General features: G+C 36.3%; 1 long non-coding RNA gene across 2 annotated transcripts in view; it reads right to left on the reverse strand.

The window, feature by feature from the left end:
• LOC140597710 (uncharacterized) overlaps positions 1 to 22,021 on the reverse strand; it is a 235,507-nt gene that overhangs the window by 32,432 nt on the left and 181,054 nt on the right. For both annotated transcript variants that reach the window (XR_011999565.1, XR_011999566.1), the window contains one exon: positions 5,084 to 5,130. This is a non-coding gene — a long non-coding RNA (uncharacterized lncRNA). The remainder of the gene's footprint in view (positions 1 to 5,083; positions 5,131 to 22,021) is intronic.

The following is a 22,021-nucleotide window of genomic DNA, read 5'->3' on the forward strand; positions in this document are numbered from 1 at the left end:
CAGCCATAAAAAGGGAAATCTTGTGGGACACCTGGGTGGCTCAGTTGGTTAAGTCTGCCTTTGGCTCAGGTCATGATCCCAGGATCCCCGGATCAAGTCTCCACATTAGGCTCCCTCGCCAGTGGGGAGTCTGCATCTCCCTTTGTGCCTTACCCTGCGTGTGTTCCCCCCACTTCCTCTTTCAAATAAATAAATAAATTTTTGTAAAAAAGGAAATCTTGCCATTTGCAACAACATGGATGAACTCAGGGCATTATGCTAAGTGAAGTGAGTAAGAGAAGGACAAATGCTATATGATCTTACTTATATGTGGATTCTAAAATACCAAACTCATAGAAATAGAGAATAAGTTGGTGGTTGCCAAAGGCAGGTGGATGGAAGTGGAAGAAACAGGTGTAGGTGGTCAAATAGTATGAAGCTTCATGTTATAAAATGAATAAGTTCTGAAAATCTAATGTACAGCTTGATGACTACATTTAACAATACTATATTGTATACTTGAAAGTTGCTGAGAATAAATCTTAAAAGTTCTCACCACACACACACACACACACACACACACAAACACAAATACACACACACACACAATGGCCATTAGCTAATCTTACTGTGATAATCATTTTGCAATATATACCAAATCATTGTGCACATATTAAACTTACATAACGTTATATGTCAATTATATCTCAACAAAACTGGAAAAAAAACACTAAATGTCAGTACATTGAGAATCAATCCATCTTTCAGGGAGTAAACTTTATCCACTTAATGAGCAGAGAATGACGTGTAAAATTAGAATTCCAATATGTAAATAGAAATATGGGGCGGGGGGATCCCTGGGTGGCTCAGTGGTTTAGCGCCTGCCTTTAGCCCAGGGCCTGATCCTGGAGTCCTGGGATCAAGTCCCATGTCAGGCTCCTTGCATGGAGCCTGCTTCTCCCTCTGCCTGTGTCTCTGCCCTCCCCCCTCTGTGTCTCTCATGATAAATAAATAAAATCTTTTATAAAAAAGAAATATGGATGTCCTGCTTTCTTAAACACTCACATCAGCATAATCAGCTCTTTCTCCCAAAGGCAGACCTTCAAGGACAGTCAGCCTTTAATGGGCCAGGTCTTTGGTGAGAACAGGACCACAACAAAAGTGAGTTAAATAATTCAAATAATGGCCTGAAGCATGCATTTTCACAAAAAGCCATTGGCCAATATATTCTTTCTGGTTTAGAATGGACATAGCCAATGTTTGCCCCTCTGGGTCAACTTTTCCTGATTTTATTGCTGAATAACATCCTCATTGACTATTATTTTCCTTTTAGATTTATTTATGTCTTCAGTCAAGTCTTGCTCTGACCCTGTCAGTAAATTTATTTTTTTTCAGATGACCACATACCTCTGTTCTGATACACTATCCATTGATTTTATAATTTAATTCTCAAAGGACAAACTCATTACCTCTATTTATAAGCTCTTAAGGGTACTTTATAGCTACCTCCAGGGACTACCTCAATAAAAACAAGAAAGAAACAGCCAAATATAAGCTGAGTTATCTATTGTTAAAAGACTGAATTATTAAGCCAGAACTCAAATATGGGAGAAAAATTTTTAAGTTATACCTGGCAAAAATCATATTAAAATAAAACTAGATCTTAAAGGCTTTTTTTTTAATATGACCTATTTTAACAAATGATATAACCAGATCTTAGGCAACATGGAATAACTTTTCATTTAAAGCATTAATATGTGTAATGAAGAAGCAAAAGAATGAAAAATCAATTTCTTACAGCTGATTAATTTATGTTGGGATTTATAATTCCCTATTATTAGTCTTTTTCATTGATATCTGACTGCTCATTTATAAAGCATATTACCTTTGATAAGCTAAGTATCATTAATTTTAATAACAATAGAAAAATATTGAAAACATACTTGGATTACCAATCATTTCATGAATAAGACTTTTGATAGTCAGAACCTGTGTAAAAAATAATATAAGCAATAGTACAATTCAAATATTCACAAATTTAATGTCTGGGATACAGATATCAAAAAGTTCTAGGAGCACACAATTCAAGAAACAAGTTTTCATTTTGTTATGAATTTTTATAGATTATACTGTCTTACCTGAAGTTAGGATGAGAGGCATTCTAATATCACATTAATGTAATTTGGGTTATTGCCATGGAAAGTACATTATATATCTATATTATAAATCTCTCTTTAAGAAAAATGTGCTCACATTTTTAATAGATGTCTCCTAAAGAAAGTAGGATCTTTTTTCAATAAAATATAAAACAGAAGAGAAAAGCAACTATGATCCAGAAGAAAGAGATGTTTTTTGCCTCTATCCTAGGTTATAGAGAATTCTAGTGACATTTTTATAATTATCACACTCACTGTAATAGGAGCATATGTACCAGATGATTGCCATCAGCATACTTGTCTTTGAGATGTTTTAATTCAAGCCCATTTCACTATTTATTTATGCCCAGACTCATCCCACAGCAGATTTATGTTTGGTTTTTATACTATTTTGGATCTGTAAAAAGAAAGCATGCAAACATCCAACATTTTATACTTTAAGGGAAAGTTGCTTTCTAATATCTTTGTAGGATAGTTCTTAACCCAAATGAAGCCAAAATGTTCACACATTCAAATCTATATGCTTTTGGGGGAGTGCAGGGATAAGGGGAATTGGAGGTGTTTATCAAATACAAATTCCTAGTTCCTAGATGTTTTATCCTTGAAATCAATCGTGTTTCTGAACCAGATTAATCCCACCACCCTTAGCTTCCATTAATGCAATATAACCCCATTTTGCTAGTCATTCAGTTATCAGCATCATGGATTAAAAAGTCACAGAGTTTTGGAATTTGAATAATTCATGAGAATAAAAGGTACAGCATAGGGAATATGGTCAATGGTATTATATAAGCATTGCATGGTGATGGACAGCAGCTACACTTGTGGTAAACATAGCATAACATATAGAGTTGCTGAATCACTATGTTCTATTTCTGAAGCTAATGTAACATTGTGTTTCAACTATACTCAAAAAAAAAGTCACATAGGTAAACTTCACATTAACTTTTCCTTGAGATCCTTGCTTTTATTATTTCAATTAAACTTTTTAAAATGTTTGTCTTCTGTCTCTGTACTATAGTTTAGGATGCACATTAAAATATATATATTCTTTAGACTCAAGAAGCTCAAAGTCTATGGGGAAATATAGATGCTCATCTACTCAAATAGCTATAATACAAAAGGAGGCAATGAGGACTGACCATGGAAACAATGATGATGATGATAGTGATGATGATAAACACCACTGGATGAACACTTACTCTGAATTGGACAGCCCTCTATGAGGTTTGCCTGCATTACCTACTCAATAAAGTAGATGTTAACAATTTCATTTTTACAGTAAAGGAAATAAGAGAGAGATTTGCCAGAGACCACAGAGCAAGTAAATCTATTCATTGAGCCTACTTTCTTTTTCACTTCTAAACTGAATACCTCTCTAACAAAAGCACCATAAAATGTATAAACAAAATGCTATAGCAATAGTAGCTGTAATTAATACCATGAATATTAGGATAGGGAGGTGATGTAACTGATGAGAATAAAGGTGGGAAGCTTCATGGAAGAACTAAAATTAAGCTAGGTTTGGAATAATGTGTAGTGATGCTTCACAGGGAAATTCTAGGAGCAACACAAGGAAAGGAAATTTAAGAGCAAATGTTCTATTGAAGAAAAATGCAAGGCTTATTTTTTTTTTTCTAATTTTTTTTTATTTATTTATGATAGTCACAGAGAGATAGAGAGAGAGGCAGAGACACAGGCAGAGGGAGAAGCAGGCTCCATGCACCGGGAGCCCGACGTGGGATTCGATCCCGGGTCTCCAGGATCGCGCCCTGGGCCAAAGGCAGGCGCCAAACCGCTGCGCCACCCAGGGATCCCTGCAAGGCTTATTAAAGACTAATCATAGAATGGTCCTTGGAGGGTTTGAAAGGAGAGTCTAGGGCAAAAAGTGCAGTGAAGAAAAAATGAGCCTGGTTAGAAAATTAAGTCTTAAAGAAAACATTAATAAATTTTTGCTTTATTTGGTAAGCATTAGGAAGCATTTAAGATTTATATTTGTAAGTAAGATGCCTCTTACTTAAGGATTGCAGAGGGAAAACTTTGAAAACAAGGAGATGAATTAGGAGACTATGCAATCATGCAAAATTGGTAATCCTTAAAAACAGAAGAAAATAAGTGCATATGAGAGATACTTCAAGGAGGACTCAGGTAATCTCAATGACAGATTAGGGGAGGAGAGGAAAGTCAAGATTTACTCTGAAATTTCTGTCCTAGACTCTCTTGGGAATCACCAATCCAGAGTATGTAGGAGGTGGGAGCATGAAAATCAAGAAAAAAAATGGATTTTGGTTTGGATGTATTGAGTTTAAATTATTAGCAGGATATCCATAAGGAGATGGTTAGTGGAACTTGGACATTAGAGGGATCCTGTCTGTCATGGTATGACCCTGAGAATAGATAACTCCCATAAAATAGCACAGAATCAGAAAATTTACCAACCTTTGCAGAATGCTTACATTTTAAGAGGGGATGTAGAAAGAGAGACTAGAGTGAAGTGAATAGTCAGAAAGAAGAACCAAGTCAATAAAATGCACCATCACATAAATTAAGGGGAGATTTCTTGGAAGTCTAAAATCAACGGAGTTTAATGCTGTGGAAAGATTCCATGTGAAGATGATGGAGGATAAAAGCAAATTATGAGTAAATGCTCTCTTCATATCCTAACAGAAATGATGGAAAGAATTGTTTCAGTAAGGTATTAAGAATAGAAAACAAGTTAGAAAGTCAATGAGACGTGAGGAAACAATGAGTTAAACCCACTTGATCACTCCTTCCCACTGAAATATTCTCAAATAGCAACAGTCTATTGGTTCATTCCTAGATTTGTTTGTCTTCCTACTTGGTCTGGACTCAAGGTCCAGTCACTTTAACTGTTTACAGGGATAATTGAATTTTTGACCCTCTCACTTGGTCTCCATAGTCCCTCACCAAATCCTGCTCTTGCTTACCTGAAATCCTGAGAATAGGGTCTTCTTCACTTCAGCTTCTAGACTATCTGAAATAAGTGAAGAAAACTATGTTACTATACAAGTGGATCCTTCATACGTTTATTTTTTTGACAAAAACTGAGTCATAAGCTGTTCAAAATCTGTTACTTATCCCCAGCTGAATGAAAATCAACACAGGGACAAACTAATTACCAATTACTAATTACCCTAATTACCCACTTCTTAACTTTATGCATACTTCTAAGTTCCAGTGTCCTGATTCTAAACTGGGCATAGTAACAGTTTTTTCAAAGGTGATTGTTAATGTTAACTCAGTATATACAAATTACTTTGATTAGTTCATAACATATAATAGGCACTTAATAAATAGCAGCTGTAATTAATACCATGAATATTAGGTAGATCATTCACTGCAGTGAATGTCTCAAAGCTTTTTATTCACCTAACATATTCCTCCTTTGTTTTCATGTGAAGAATTATTGACAATTTTCGTTCATTTAATATTTATTGAGCACCTACTATATTCCAGGCATATCTCAAGTATGCAGTATGAATAAAACAGCCAAGGGTCCTAATCTCAGAAAGTTTACTTTCTGGAGGTGCTGGTGAATACTAAACAACTAAGGAAATACTCAGAACAAAATAATTTCAGGTAGTAGTAGACATCATGAAGAAAATAATCAACTTGGTAGAATAAAAATGATGGTTGGGGGAAAGGGGGGGATGATTATAAATAGATAAGAGCCATAAATATAAACTTGTCCAACTCAGTTCCTCCACATTTTAAATTTTTTCTCAAAGTCCAATTGTTCTTTCATGTCTTCCTCTTCTATAAGAATAAGATTTGTTTTTATTCTTTGTCCAAAGTCAAACCTCGTTGAATTCATTTTATATCTTTGTCACCAACTTTCCCTTTAATCTCTTATATATTTACTTTCTTTTTCCAATGATTTCTTTCACTGAATCTAGAATTATAATGAGGCATAGGAATTATTGTGTATTTCCTTTAGTAAACCTATAAAGTTGAAATTCAGCACCTCTTTTCTCCATAATATATTAATTGTATTTCAAATATTTTACAATCTAAACCAATTCTAAAGTTGACCATTTGAAAGACATATTAGCAATGGAAATATAACACCCTGTACTAGCAACAAATGCAATTAATACAGTAGGGAAAAATTGGAAAAAGAACTTCTGAGAGAAACCAACTTTGGGGAATCTTAAAGGTGGAGAAAAATAGCAGACCTAAGCCTTCTGCAGTCAAAAATAAAAATGTTTGAAATAGTACATAGCCAATGGGAAATTCAAGATTCAAGGGGGCTGATCTCTTTATTTGTAGGTACAGAATCTCATGCCCTATCTTACATCATACATAAGTGATCCATATATAAACCCAACCTGTGAAAGAAAAAGTTAGAAATTTCTTCTAATAATATAATCACAAAAAACGCACAGAATTTTTAACAACTACAACTATTAGCTCAGTTTTAACTTTGTGTCCATATTCACAAATGCCCTACAGATATTTCTCATCTTTTCTTCTACTAAGGTGTGCCTTCTTAAGCAATGCATACTTAGACTCAGAAAAGTAAATACAAAAACTGCCAGCTCAGCCAGGTGGAAAAAAAGAAAAATAGAGTATAATTGAATAAATCATCTGAATAGAATAACATTCACTGCTGTTTATTAATCTCTTTAATAGCCTTTTCCCTGAAGAAGGAAAAGAAGCAAGACTTTTCGGAGCACTCCAAATAACTTAAGCTGCTGGCTCAGAGAGATTTACCTGTATAAATCTTTCAAGCTTTGTTTCTTTAAGAAATGGCACTCACTGTGTAATTTGGCTCAAAATCTGCAATCTTGCAAGTGTAATTTCCTTGCAGTCTTAAGTGACGGCAAACTTAAGCTGAGCATTAAATGTGGTGTACAGATCACGTAGAGACCTGAATATACTTTAGTTGTTAAACTAGAGAAAAATCGTCAGGAGACAAGACAGGAAGAGACAGACAAGGATACCAGGACAGATGGGGAAGGAAGAGAGTAAAAGATCTCAGAATTCTTCCAGCCCATTCAGCTGATACCCAGGAATCAAACATGGCTCTGCACCTTCCATGGAGCTATGACTAGAGCAGGCAAAGTCTTACATAGGTATCATTGTCTCTCAAATGTCTAACTTGCTTTTGTTTGTTTGGTTGGTTGGTTGCTTGGTTGGTCTGCTCAGAGTAGTTTACTCAACTGCCACATGACACCATCCCCTATATGGGCTAGTCTTGCAGGGAACAATAGACAGTGAACATCTATTACTTCCTCTTTCCAATATCATCTGTGAAAGACCACAAAGAAGAGTGAAGGCTACATCCAGTTGGAAGAGTTTCCCATGATCAACCATCAAATAAGATATTGTAGGAACATTTTTATCCATTTCACACTGAAGACCAAGCTCCCAAGTAACCCCTTCTGCAGCTGCCTCTCTGTACCTGCCCTCATTCAGTCCATCACAAAAGAAATTCTGAAAATGACACATGAATTGCATGTAGCTGGCTGACCCATCATGTCCTTTATGTAGTTGAATGTATAAGGTGACACCAAATTAACAATAGTAAATTTCCAATTTAGGTGCTTCCATCTCCCTCTCCTGAATCCTGATCCACGGGCTGCCAAAACCAGAAGGGGTTTTGGGTAGAGTGCTTGGTCATGAGGAAAGCTTCTATGGTTGGCCCAACAGATGGACAGAGTAGGGAAGGTTTTACTTCTTCACAATCAGAATGACATCCTTGTCCTCCACACTATGGTCTTTACCCACTTTCTGGGGATTGTGTTTCACAGACAGGACCCAACCCAGAGTGTATTTAAATTCTTTGATAAGATTTTTGTCATATTCATGCATATTTTAAAGAAACATATCACTAATATTATCATATACTAAATTATACCAATAGAGACAGATAATACATATCATAATATTATTATAGGGAAAACAGTCCACAGACCCTTTGGTTTCAGTCTCTTGTATTAATAATCAATTTCTTCCATTTTTGTCCTTTTCATCAAAGAAATGGTTTAAAAAAATGGTGAAATGAAATAAATGGTTACATCTAGGTGATGTTTCCTTAACGAAAAGCTTACTGATAAAAATATATCTGAAAGAGTTCTGCTAAAGAACTTATTTACTATTTCATTCAATATGAACTATAGAAGGATGCATACATATAAAAATGAGCTAACTGGAGATTTGAGCAACAATTTAGGCAAAATAACTGTCAATTTCTTTCTAAATTATTTCTCTGGTATGCAGTAAAGTTGTTACAAGAAATTTTCTTCAACTGCTCTTCAGTATATCTGTTATTAATTTGTACTCATGGTTTTGAAGAGATGATGCAGAAATTCTAATAAAAGCATAAAATATTTTGATAGTTTTGAGAATGCTTTGCAAGGTGAGACTTCAAACTTTCCCTCCAGGCTTTATCCATTTCTAACTGTCCAAGGGAAAACATATAGTTTTAATTTTCATTTTGCTTCCTGAAGTTCTCAATTCTCTTTCCTTACACTTCTTCATTAATTCTGTATTCTCTCCCACATTTCTCCCCCTGGCCACACCACTCATGGGATTACCTCTTTATCACTGTCAGTAACCTCAGGACTCATTAAAGATAGGATGCAAAGTTATTTTGGACAAAGGAAATTATCTCATTAAAAATTGTAAAAATCTACAGATTCCAGGTTACAGAATTTAAAATATGGTACCAATTTCAAGCTAAAAGAGAAAAAGAGGAAGGAACGGATAAAAAGTATGCAGGCAAACTGTAAGAAAGGACTTCAAGAATTAGACTCCTCTGCCTGGGTTCTCATTTATCTTTTTGTTTCCTCTCATTTTCCTGAAGCTTATTCTGCAGTAACTAATGTATACACATGTTAAATCATCACATTATATATCTTTTTAAAAATCACATGGTTCAGGGGCAGCCTGGGTGGCTCAGTGATTTAGCACCGCCTTCAGGCCAGGAAGTGATCCTGGAGACCTGGGATCGAATCCCACGTCGGGCTCCTGGTGCATGGAGCCTGCTTCTCCCTCTGCCTATGTCTCTGCCTCTGTGTGTGTGTGTGTGTGTGTGACTATCATAAATAAATGAAAATTAAATAAAAATTTAAAAAATGGATGCTACATAAAGGCATACTGATTGGATGATTTTTTTTTAAGAATACATCCACAGAATTCCTTTAAATAACTTGTACCAAAAGGTATAAAGCATTGACTAAAACAACATTCACAAACTTGGTCATTAAGAAAAACAAAGACATGAAGAGAAATCTCACAGAGGAAGACATAGACATGGCCAACATGCACATGAGAAAATGCCCTGCATCACTTGCCATCAGGGAAATACAAATCAAAACCACAATGAGATACCACTCACACCAGTGAGAATGGGGAAAATTAACAAGGCAGGAAACCACAAATGTTGGAGAGAATGCGGAGAAAAGGGAACCCTCTTACACTGTTGGTGGGAATGTGAACTGGTGCAGCCACTCTGGAAAACTGTGTGGAGGTTCCTCAAAGAGTTAAAAATAGACCTGCCCTACGACCCAGCAATTGCACTGCTGGGGATTTACCCCAAAGATACAGATGCAATGAAATGCATCTGCACCCCGATGTTTCTAGCAGCAATGGCCACAATAGCCAAAGTGTGGAAGGAGCCTTGGTGTCCATCGAAAGATGAATGGATAAAGAAGATGTGGTTTATGTATACAATGGAATATTACTCAGCCATTAGAAATGATAAATACCCACCATTTGCTTTGACATGGATGGAACTGGAGGGTATTATGCTGAGTGAAGTAAGTCAATCGGAGAAGGACAAACATTATATGTTCTCATTCATTTGGGGAATATAAATAATAGTGAAAGGGAATATAAGGGAAGGGAGAAGAAATGTGTGGGAAATATCAGAAAGGGAGACAGAACATAAAGACTCCTAACTCTGGGAAATGAACTAGGGGTGGTGGAAGGGGAGGAGGGCGGGGTGGGGGTGAACGGGTGACGGGCACTGAGGGGGGCACTTGACGGGATGAGCACTGGGTGTTATTCTGTATGTTGGCAAATTGAACACCAATAAAAAATAAATTTATTATTAAAAAAGAAAAAAGAAAAACTAAGAATGGGTGCTTTGGTGGCTCAGTCAGTTAAGCATCTGCCTTCAAAGTCTGATCCCAGGGTCCTGGGATTGAGCCCTACATCAGGCTCCCTGCTCAGTGGGGAACCTGCTCCTCCCTCTGCCTGCAGCTTCCCCTGCTTGTGCCCTCTCTGTCTCTCCCTCTCTCTCTCTCAAATAAATAAAATCTTTTAAAATAAATAAATAAATAAAAACTAAGAATATAAACTAAATCCAGATTTTTTGTGAACCTGGATCTTTACACACTAATATTTCTGTGACAATACTAAAGTGTTTCTATGATAAAACTATGTTTATACTGTTGTGATTTAGGGGTGATTATCCTGCCCAAGTTCCCTTTTCTGGGAGCTGCCTGACTTGCCTCTGGAGTCATGTTTGCACTTCAGTTCCCTATTCTATGGCTATAGCCCATTGGGTAGTTTACATATGAGCTAACAATGAAAAGTCTGGACTAGGGTAATGAGAGTTTTTCTCCCAGGTATCTGGAAATTGGACCAAAGAGCAGAAAGGTTAGTCACTAATGGTTCGTTCTTTGCCACGTGATACAGACTCCTTGGTAAAGGATCCCACTCTGAGGAAGCCATGATAGAAATATGTAAGTAGAGTACAGAAAACCATTCTTTAGGAAGAAAAGGATAGTGAGAGATGCCTAGAAATGATCCTGTTTATTACCTGTGAGAGGCACATGCTAAGAAAATCTTTCCCAGGTTCTGGTGAATTTCTATTCTAGTTCTAGTTCCTATCATGATGCCCTCATTATCTTTCTATCCTTGAATTCATAGAAAAATCCAATATCCTTCTAGTTAAGCTCTTTTTCTATAAAAAACAAAATAAATCAATTTATACGAAGGCATTGTTACTATTTTATTGATTCCAAGACACATCTGACAACTGACATACAAGTGTTATCATTAGTATTGAATGGAATACCAGGGTCACATTGCAAATTACGTGTCCTTTTACACTTAATAAAATACAAACTCTGACATCAACCTTTATTTAGTAAATTATATATTCTGTGTCGAACTCCTGGTCAAAATCTACAGGATAAACTAAGGAACTATGTTTTGATTCAATAAATGAGAATGATAACTTGACCTTTTAAAAATGCTGAGTAAATCTAGTGGAGTTTAGTAATGTGAAAGAACCAAATATATTTGTTTTTCATGTATTTCTTCATTTTCTCTTTCACCTCCACAATTTATTTTGATGTAAATGGGAGCTATACCTCTCGAAGGACTAAAAGGAAAATAGCACTCTTCTGCCAAAGAGCACTTCTCTCTCAGAATACATCTAGTCTGGTGAGAGTCCCCTCGAGTTTTGTCCTTGAAGTAAGGAAGCTTTCTAATGATGAATTACTCAGTGTGGGCAACTCTGTCATGGTGTGAGTTTGTCTATGGGCATGTGTTTAAGCTAACACATATAATATAAATCCTGCATTTAAGAGCCTGTGTGGAAATTAAATTTCCAACTCAAGATACAGCTTGAAGAAATAATTATCAATCTAGTGTGCACTTGTGCTTAGAAATGTTTAGTGTATTGTAGATGAGCTGCCAGGTTGTTAGATTACAACATGCCCAGAATTAGAGAATGATTTATATGAACACCTGCGCTTCAAGGAATAAACATATTAGCATGAAGTAGCATGAAATAGAGTTAAAGGACTATCTAGTAATTGACTATGTGTAACATAATTTCACTGAACCACATAATAACAACAATAATAACAATAATTAATATATGTATAATACTCTATTGTACTAAAAACCTCTTTTTTATATTTGAATATCACCTTACTAGAATTTCCCAACAACCCTGTGAAGTATATATTCACTATAACTTACTAAAGAAGCATCTGAAGTTCAGAGATGCTAGGTAACTTGCTTAAGCTCGGAAATGGAAGAAACTGAACTCAATCCCAAAATTCTTGTATCAAAATCTGTTGTTCTTTTACTATATAATACTGCCATCTAAAGTAAAATACTTTTTAAACTAGCAAGGATGCAAATCACTTTAATGTTGCTTTTTTTTCTTTTCAGAATGAAGTCACAATCTGCAACATGGCTCCATAACTAAGCAACCAACATACCATAAGGTATGAGATCCTGCATACTACTCCCTGTGCTGTCCAGATAAAGACCTGTTTTCCACGTCCGAAGGCTTTGCTGCTCATCAGGAATTCTCCCAGAGTCAGTAACAGTGTAAGGCAAGAGGTCAGCTCCAGGGAAGTTGGTAACTAAGAACCAGGATTAATAAACAGGAAAGCTATAATAAGCTGTATCCACAGCATGGTCAGAGAGGCTCACATACTATTTTAAGGCCATAGCAAGAGTAATAGGAATGCTTAAAGAATATTTTGAAAATAAATACTCAGTGCACAGAAAGAACTATAAAAGAATAAATATCTATTATTTTAAGCCTCCCCCGCCCCCTGCCCTGCAAGACTACTTAATGCCTCCACACTTCCTTGAAATTTTTGTCTCACTGTGGCTACTGATTTTAAACTCTTATATCAAGAACTTTGTCAAATCCCTGCTGCACTGAAATGTCTGTCTTAAACAGACTCAAAAAAACCTCATATATATCCTTGCCTTCACCTCTATCCTCAGAAATCTTACTAAGACTTCAACAAGATATTCATCTCTCTTACCAGGTTAAAAATAAATGCAGTTTTGTTTTATGTTGATGCTCTTTTTTGGTGAGTCAGCAGTTGACATTATTATTATTATTATCATTCAGATGTCATCTGTATAACTCTATGATTTCTGAATGCTGCCCAATGGGCTCTGGGACACTGCAGTGAACTCACAGGTGCAGTGGGACATTTTAAATTTTTGAGGAAAATGCAGCCATCTCCAACATCTGCCAGACACTGCATAAACTATTTTAACATTAGATTACTATGTTCCATTTGATACATCATATCTTTGTGAACCTGGGTTTTCAATGGTTGCTATGTTAAAAGTCAAGTATTGCATGAAAGTTAGTGTGGAAAGGAAAATGAGGGTTGCAGTGATACCAAAATCTGAGTGAAATGTGAAGTTGTGAAGTGCCTAATGGGCACATAAATTCCATTAGTAAGCAATTATGGCTATTTCCTAATGAAATAAAAATGTTGGGTTTTTTTTCAGTGTATGTGCATTATTTATTCAAATGGATATCAAGTTGTTAGGACTTATATATTTATTAAGTGTTTAGACATAACTACCTAATAAAAGAAAGTTCACTTTTCTTTTGGCCTAGGGGGTATCATAAAAAAAATCACCAAGATACTAAGGGTCCCGGAAGCAAGCAAAGTTTAGAAACCTCTGCTCTAACCTATTCTTTGTGCACACTGTGGCTATACGGAATTTAAAGAAAGATTCCTAACTCCAGGGTAAAGTTGACTTTGTGCCTCTCTCTAAGCTTCAACCCTACCAATATTTCCATGGATTTCTCTCTCCTTTTGAATGTTCTTATATAAATTTCTAAATACCCAGAAGTCTCCCTATCTTGGGGAAAGTTCTCATTTTAATTATTAGGAAGATTAAACTTACACACACTAAACATGGAGCTACCTCACTCTGGCAATTTAATTCATTCATTCATTCAACAAATAAAAAATGGAATAGCAGATACGTGTTAGGCATTGTTCTAGGACTGGAGATACACTGGTTAGCAAATTTATTACGTTAGTAGTTCTAATGCCCTAGCAGTTCATTTGTACTTGGCTAAACATTTCAAGCATAAATGCACACAGGGATGATCATTATTTCTGAAGTAGGTGTCTAATCCAAGTTAACAGCAGAATTTTCAGCAGAGAAATAGAGACATACCACCTATTCTCTTCATAGTAAACCAGGAATGGGGTTGGTTATGAAATTTTCAAATGTGTTTTTTCAGCTTTGAGAGAAGCAAACACATGAATGACCAGTGCTATTTTCTCCAGATTTCCTGCTTTGCTACTTATGCTTTTTAAGAGTTTTCAAAAAAAATTATTTTCTTTAATAGAATCTAAAATCAGTTCTGGATCATTCAGCTCTTCTATGAGAACCAACTGATGGTCTGCCCTATAAGTCCAGCTAATATTTTATCTTGCTGTAGCTCAAATTTTATTTTTACAAGAAAAATTATCTTTAATATTATAACATTCTAAATTATATTCTGAATATATACTGAATTTTGCTTCCCCTACACACAAAAAATTAAAAAAATATATATTTTTTTAAATACATAGAGAACTACATTTCAGCAATCAATAACAGTCTAATGAAGGTATAAATAAGTTAAATTCTTACATTGAGGTTCCAAGTTATTCTGTCTATATCCTACTTCTTTGTAACAAAGTCAGATTAAGTAGAGATGAGCCCACCAAAATGATGCTTCATTTCCAAAACAAATAGACAAGCAAAAAACAACTCAGAGCTTTTGTACAAGGAGCTCCTGTTTTGCTTGACAATAGATCAATAAATGGAGTTTTGCAAACTCCAATGAGCAGAGCAATGCCCTGTTATATCTGCAGGACACATTCAAATGCCCTAAAGTCCTGTTATTATTATAATTTCAAAAAAAAACCAGAATATGGTATTTGTCTTTCTCTGACTTATTTCACCCAGCATAATAGTCTCTAGCCCCATACATATTGTTGCAATGTGGGTGGGAAAGATTTCATTCTTTTTTATGGCTAAGTATTATTCTATTCTATATACATCTTCTTTAACCATTTACCAGTTTGATGGGTAACAATTCCATAATTGTTGATAATGCTGCTATACTCATTAGGTGCATGTATCCTTTCAAGTCAGTAGTTTTGAATGCTTTAGATAAATATCTAATAGTGCAATTGCTGGATCAAGGAACAGACTCAAATATATAGAACAAACTGAAGGTTACTGGAGGGAAGAGGGGAGGGGGAATGTTAACTAGAGGGAATTTAAATTAAAACTTGTGGGGGGAGGGCAGCCAAGGTGGCTCAGTGGTTTAGCACCCAGGGCTAAATTCAGCCCAGGACGTGATTCTTGAGACCTGGGATCCAGTCCCACATCGGGTTCCCTGCATGGGGCCTGCTTCTCCCTCTGGCTGTGTCTCTCTGCCTCTCTCTCTCTCTCTCTCTCTCTCTCTCTCTCTGTCTCTCATGAATAAATAAATAAAATCTTTAAAAAAAATAAAAAATAAAAAATAAAAACTTGCGGGGGGGGGGGGGGACCAAAATAAAGGAACATACCATTCCCCCTGAAAGTCAGAACAAAGCGTGCTCCCTTTTCACTCTTCTTTGCATAATACTTTCAGGTAAGGATAGGGGTGCTCAAAAACCTTTGGCTCTCAAAGCTATGGCACACCAAGAACAAGGTCAGTAATTTTTAGAATACACCTTTCTTCCTCATACCTAAGTGGTAGATATACAATAAGAGAATGATACAGTGACAGGACAGGGAGTCACCAAACCAGTGACCCTTTGTGACAATAAATGATTCTTTTGTTTCCTCAGGGAAACCAGGGAATTAAGCTTCAGCAAAAGAAACAATTTTAAGTCCCACAGACTTAAAAAAAATCCCTAAAGTCTCCTAATTTAAGGCTGGAAGAACTCTATATGAAATTCTGTCTGAATGAATCCTCTGAACCTTTAGGGACAAATTTGCAAAACTAGATATTGAATTTGCTCTTCTGTTTCCTTGTTGAGCAACACACACCTAGGGAAGAGGCTTGGATGAGAAAGAGCCTGCTTTTCTCAATTGTTTCCAATATGTTTCAATCCTGAAGTCTTACCTTAAAAACCTTTAATGTCAAAGGAAATTAATAATAATATGCACCGAGGGTTAGCCCTGAACCATTTTTAAAGTCAGATGTTTTTATTCCCAGTATCCTGTCTCCTCTTTCAAAGTGTTTGCAACAGAGCTCTCCCCATATGGACTCAGTGACTCTTGTCTCTTCCTCTTCTTGCTTCCTATGCCCTGCCTCAACCAGACCCACACGTATATACCTTCATATAAATTCAAATCACTGTGCCACTTGTCCTAGGGATTTTAGGGTTAAACTTTAATTCCAGAAATGATTAAATGGCTGTGACTCCCCACTGAGGAGATAGTAGGCATAAATGAAATAGGTAAGAAAGTTACTAAAATTGCCTTCCTGCTAATGACTCATAAAAACACAGAGTTAAAAATATTCTCTCTGTTTTTATCCCCAGGGGACTCTGTACTGGAGAAACTACTTTTGATAAATTTCTTTGCCTTCAATGTTTTTTTTTTCTTCTGTATCTTAGCTTCATATACACTTGTTAATATTTAAAATTAAAAAAAAACCGACCTACCAGAGTCTAGGTTCACTTCAGCCTTACTCTAGGCTGCCTTTTGGCAGATTCTATGAATCCAAAGAGGATGCTGACTAAATGGTTTCTGAACTGGAGTGTGCAGCCCAGGTCCTGATGGCTAGATAGAGTCCTAATTCCACCTGTCTATAGAGCTGCTACAAGGCAGATGCTAGTTGTGGCCAATATAGTAACACAATAATGAAGTTCAATTTGAAAAACAGATGCTTAGCTTCTACGATATGCCCAACACTTCACATGTAAAAAACTTAGAAAGGCTCCTGGCAAATGGTATGACCTCAAAATATGTTACTATTACACACAGATTTATGCCTTTTCTGAATATACTGATGTTTGATATTTGGTTTTACTACCTCTGTCTCAGCACTATGTTCTCATTGGAGTCAAATTCAGCATCATGTTTAGATACTGTTAACAAAGGTGAGGTGAGTCCCCAAAAAAGTGGATTTTGATGATGTGATTTAATTCTCCCCAGGCTCTCACATAGGGGAACTCAATCCCTCAGCCCAGAATATGTATTTCCATGTCTGTGGGCTGCTGGAGAAATGCTATGTCACATGTTTAAATGAAGGACCTCTGATGACATGTGCATCCTATTGAGTGAGAAACAAAAAGTTATTCTGAGCTTTGAGAAATGAAAGTGTTATTTCCTGAAATTCAAGGCACTGTCACTTCCCATAATGAATGATACAATGTTTTGATCCACTTTTGAGTAATAGGGACAGTAATGGGAATTCACAGTTCTCAATGGCATAGTGTACACATCTGGAATTTCATTCCTACACCTACCACAGTAAAGGAGGTCTTTAAAATTTCTAAATATATATCCAAAATAATTGAAATAGGGATTTGAACAGATACAGTGTGCCAGTGTTTATAGCAACATTATTCACAATAGCTAAGATGTAAAAACAACTCAAATGTCCATCAATGGATGACTGAGTAAACAAAATGTGACACAGGCATACAATGGAATATTAGTCAGTCATAGAAAGGAGTGATACATGTTACAGCAATAATGAACCTTGAAAGTATTCTAAATAAATTAAGTCACACACAACAGGACAAATGTTGTATGATTCCTCTTATATGAGGTATTTAGAATAGGCAAAACTTATAGAGACAGAAAGTAGAATACAGGTTACCAGGAGAGGCGATTACAGGGAGGAGAGGGAACAGGGAGTTATTGTTTAATGGACACAGAGCTTTAGTTTGGAATGATGAAAACATTCTCCAGAAGGATAGTGGTGATAGTTATATAACATTGTCAGTGTATTTAATGAAATTGCATCACATACTTAAAATGGTTAAAATAGTAAACTTCATGTTATGTATACTTACCACAATATAAAAAAATAATTTTAAAAAGTAGTGCTTCAGGGCTTTAGTGACAACATCATTCTCATGTTCTATTGATTCAAAGTAAAATTGAGACAGTTGAGTGGTGTTAAAGATTGGCTGCTATTTGTCAATGCTAGAAGTAGTCTTGTGTTTTTTTGTCTCATGTTCGTTTTTGCAATACATACTCAACACTCTTTCTTGTCCATTGCTTAGTTTAGGCCTTAATCATTTGTTGTGTCTATTTTGTACTAGACTGCAAAAACCTCTTACAGGCTTCCCAGTTACTCATTATTCATTTTTATTGTGAGCAAAATCACAAGTCTGATCTTATATCTTAATTAATTTCTGTCTTAATTACCTTCAATAGCCCCTATAACTTGAATATGATTAGTCAAATACTTTAGGACAATGTCTAATTCTCCCCCACATACTCAGTCTATTGCATGACCAATAGCACCAACATCCTACTCATCACCACATTTCTGACAGCTGGACTACTTGTCACCCTGCCTTCTCCATTCATGCCATTTACTATATGTGAAATATATCTCCTCCCTGCAATTCTCCCTTTATGATGGCATCCGTCTAAGGTAGCCTGAAACAGCCATCTCCACAAGAGGAATATCCATGACACTTGGCCCTGAGAGTTTTTCTCCCAACCAAAAGCCCTCTTTCTATGAAGAGGTTAGAAGAGCACAATCACAATATGGGCCATGATTGCTATTTTCTCATTTCCATTTCGGTCCATCTCCTCATTTCATGGTATTGCCTTCCTTCGAATACAACATCTTCAGTCAGGTTTTAGTGATATGTTTATTTCCCTTGGGAGTAATTTTGCTCTCTTTAGCTGACTTGTATATTTTTGTTTCAATCCATTAGATGTTGAATTCCAGTTTCACTTTCTGAGGGCAACACTACCTATGCTTGTATATCAGTTCACTGTCATACAATGCAACATCCTAGCCCATGCAATATTTAATACATGTTCCCATATAAATTATTTTAGTTTGTTGGTTTCATGGAACACTGCCAGGTGTTTTATTCCTTATCTCCAGTGCCTCTGGGAATAGCTGAAATACATAAACTCTTACATCAATGTGATAGTAAGAAATGTGTTATCTGACAAAAATAGTTTATTGATTATTCTATAGACGTTAAGAATTAGTGAATTCTTTAAAATCTGAATTTCATTGCAGCCAATAACAATTTGTTTACTCATTCAACAAACATTTTATTAAGTACCTGTTAGGCACCATTCTAAATTTGGGGACAACAAAAATAAATACGATGTGGTTCTAGCTGTCAAGGAACCAAAGCAGTAGAAGAAGTACAGATGTAATGACATGCAATTCGGGATGCCTGGGTGGCTCAGCGGCATGATGCTGGAGTCCTGGGGATCGAGTCCCACGTCAGGCTCCCCGCGTGGAGCCTGCTTCTCCCTCTGCCTATGTCTCTGTTCCTCTCTCTGTGTGTGTCTCTCATGAATAAATAAATAAAATCTTTAAAAATAAAAGTAAGGACATGCAATTCAATGTTTTAAGTGAAATGAGAGAGTTATTCACAAAATACTAGGTGGGGTAAGGGTTGGTGAACAAAACCTAGTCTGGACATCCATGACAATTCTCCTATCATTAAAAGACCTTAACTCATAAACTGAATCTTTAAGAATTAATGCTGTTATAATATAAAGAATCATATTGAGGCTTCATATTAATCATGAAAAATTCTACTAATTTGAGTAAAAGTATTTTACCTATCACCCATTCCCTAGTCTTTGCCCAGGGATCTTATAGAAGAACAGGCATAAATGGAGGACTCCATGTTTCCTTCTTTTGTGGTTGAAGGCATTTACTTATTCTTAACTCTTGATCAACACTGAGAATAGAAAAGCTAGGGTATACACTTCCAGTATACAGAATTTAAGTAGTTTGGGACTCAAATATCTGATACAGGAGACCATAAAATTTGGCCATGGTTTATTCAAGATAGAAAGGGACAAGACAATGTCTTGAAAGGAATAGGAACAAAATTCTCCCTGCCCATTTTCACCATGAATTTTCCTGATAATGAGAAGGGCAGCCATTGGGGTACAATGGAGAAAGCATTCAGATAAAATTTTTGTGAATGTTTCTCTGTCTATATCAGGTTTGAATCCAGACTTTGCTGACATGTAGGGCATGTCATGTGGAATATCATGTGACTACTAAAATCTTCTCATAGACTCTGCCTAAAAATGCCCTTTGACTTATTTTATATTCTTTTAAGTTACCTCAGAGCCCCAAAGGGTCACCACCATAAAATATTTGGAAATAGTTCCTGGTAGCCATGGCAAATAGGAATCTGTTAGTCAAGGAGGTAAAGGGGTGAGAGCATTTCAGACAGAGCAAAGGCACAAGGTGTGGAATCACACAGCCAAGTACATACTATAGCGCAGGTGCTGGATGGAAAGATTATGCAATTAGAAGCAGATAGGGGCTGATGGGAGCCTTTTATTCCACAATAAGAAAACTGGTACTGTAGACAATTAAATCATATTGAAGCCTTAACAAGGATAGTTAATGTCAGATATGTGTTTAAAAAAATTTATTTAGTCTGTTAGCTGTTTAGAAAATGTAATTGAAGGGAAACAAAAGAAAAATGCCTAGAGACCACCTAGAAAGACCACAAGAGTTCAAGCAAACTACTACAGAAGCAAAAGAAACAGAGAGGGGGGCACATATTCAAAGAATACTTAGGGATTGAATACTTAGGGATTGATTGCATGTGGTTGGTGGGAGAAAGAAGTCTCAAGAATTGCTCCTAAGTTTTTGGTTTGGTTAGAAGAACTAGGTGGATGGTGTTATCATCAACTAAAACAAAATTGGAAAAGGAAGGATTTCATAGGGGAAAACTAAGAGCTCTGTGTGAGTTGTGCTGCCTTTGAAGGGCATATAAGACATACAGCTGAAGGTGTTAGGTGAAGAACCCAGACATAAGAAAGATTTGCCAGCAATAAGCATATAGGCAGTATTTAAAACTATGAGGTCTGATAAGATCAGCCTAGGAGAGTCCCCTAGATGGAGGGGACAGATTGGCTGAAAATAGAAAATGTACTCTAGGAGGATAGACACAAAAAAAAGATTGAGTCCAGAGGAGAAAGACAGAACACTACAATGTGACAGAATTCAAGTTTTGAAACTGATAGTTTAAAGACAACAGAGAAGCACCTGGGTGGCTCACTTGATTAAGCATCAGACTCTTGATTTCAGGTCTTGATATCAGGGTCGTGAGATGGAAGGGCTCCTGCTGAGTGCACAGTGTCTGCTTGAGGTTCTCTCTCTCTCCCTCTTCCCTTTACCCCTCCCCACACTCATGCTCACTCCAAATAAATGAACGAATGAAAGAATGAATGAATGAATACATAAATAAAATCTTTAAAAAAATAAAGACAACAGAGATCAGCAGAATCATATTCAACAGAAAAGTCCAATAGTATGTATAACGAAAATGCCTATTTGGCCATTGATGGCTTTTTGAAAAAACCATTTCTATAAATTGGTGGAGGCAGAAGCCGATTTTCATTGGTAGTAGAGTACATGGAAAGTGAAGGAATGGAGATAACTTTTCTTCTGCCGGTGTGTAAGAATGTAGAGCTTTGTTATTCCAAGTTCAGCAACACAGTATTCTAAGGTCCCCAGTTCAGAGCCTGAGTCTTAAAGACACTTTGTTGTGGTGGTGATGGTAATGATGGTGGTGGTGGTGATGGTCTTTGTTTCTTATTTTACTCTCCACACCTCCAGTTACCTGGACTGTAAATTTGTTCATCCAACTTTCTGGGAGGCAGCAGATAATATATAACCTTTTATCTTCCTACAGATAAAGTATATTACCACAGAAAGAGCTCCTCAGAGTTTGCTTTCATAGTTACTCATCATCTTGTTTTCCTCACTTCTTACTTTTCTTGTCTTTCAGAGAGACAGAGAGAGGTAGAGAGAGAGAAAAAGGAGAGAGAGAGAGAGAGAGAGAATGAGAACCTTTCTCCTTGGGTCCTCTGTAGTCTTTCTGACACTCTGATACTCCCTAACACATAGTCAATGAGCCCCATGACTGCAGGAGCTATGAATATGTCCCAACCAACCA

Source organism: Vulpes vulpes, chromosome 1 (assembly GCF_048418805.1).
Source record: "Vulpes vulpes isolate BD-2025 chromosome 1, VulVul3, whole genome shotgun sequence".
In the NCBI taxonomy this organism is placed as follows: Eukaryota; Metazoa; Chordata; class Mammalia; order Carnivora; family Canidae; genus Vulpes; species Vulpes vulpes.